We start from the raw sequence: 1,059 nt of genomic DNA, 5'->3' as shown, positions 1-1,059 counted from the left end.
TAATTACAACTTGTGCTAACTGTTAGTGGAAAGACAGCAGCTCTCAAATCTTACTCTCTGCATATGCATTGTTTTAAGAAGTTGGCTCTGAATAATTTTCCACGATATTTGAAAGGAAGTTGTTATGAAAAATAGTTTTTTTTTTTTTTTTTTTTTTTTTTTTTTTTTTTTTTAACGTTGCCTTCATATTGATGTATTTAGTTATAAGGACCTTTGAACATTCATAAATGTGATGTAAACATGATAGAAGATATTTGAGTTTTCCGAAGCTTATTCTTGAGTTTGTGTTACCTTTCTTTCAATGATATTACTTAGAACACTTCTATCCCAAAAAATAATTAAGAGTAATAGAATAATAAGAATAAAATACCATAAAAAGATATAATAGTAGACGAAAATATCTCAAAAGGTCGGTAATATACATACAAACGGTATATATACAAATTGCATATACATACACACATACACATTATTATTATTATTATTATTATTATTATTATTATAAGCTAAGCCACAAACTTAGTTGGAAAAACAAAGTGCTACAAGTCAAAGGGCTCCAACAAGGAAAATACCTCAGAGAGGAGGGGAAATGAGGAAATAAACGATATCATAAATAATGATTAATCAAATAAAATATTCAAAAGAACAGTACCAACATCAAAATAGATATTTCATACATAAACTATAAAAAGACTTATGTCAGCCTACTCAACAAAAAAAAAAAACATTTACTGCAAGTTTGAACTTTTGAACTTCTAACGATTCCACTACCCGATTAGGAGGATCATTCAACAACTTGTCACGGCTGGAATAAAAACTTCTGGAATACTGTATAGTATTGAGCATCATGACTATTAGAATTAACTGCATGCCTAGCATTACGATCTGAATGTAAAAGATAATTAGAATTATGAAAAATCTTATGCAACATATATAACGAACTAATTGCTCGACAGTGCCAGGGAGTAGTATCTGGAACAGGAATAAGAAATTTAATAGACCGTAAGTTCCTGTCCCACAAATTAAGATGAGAATCAGCAGCTGAAGACCAGACAGGAG

Source organism: Palaemon carinicauda, chromosome 6, assembly GCF_036898095.1.
Source record: "Palaemon carinicauda isolate YSFRI2023 chromosome 6, ASM3689809v2, whole genome shotgun sequence".
NCBI lineage: Eukaryota > Metazoa > Arthropoda > Malacostraca > Decapoda > Palaemonidae > Palaemon > Palaemon carinicauda.
This window is presented reverse-complemented; position numbering follows the sequence as displayed.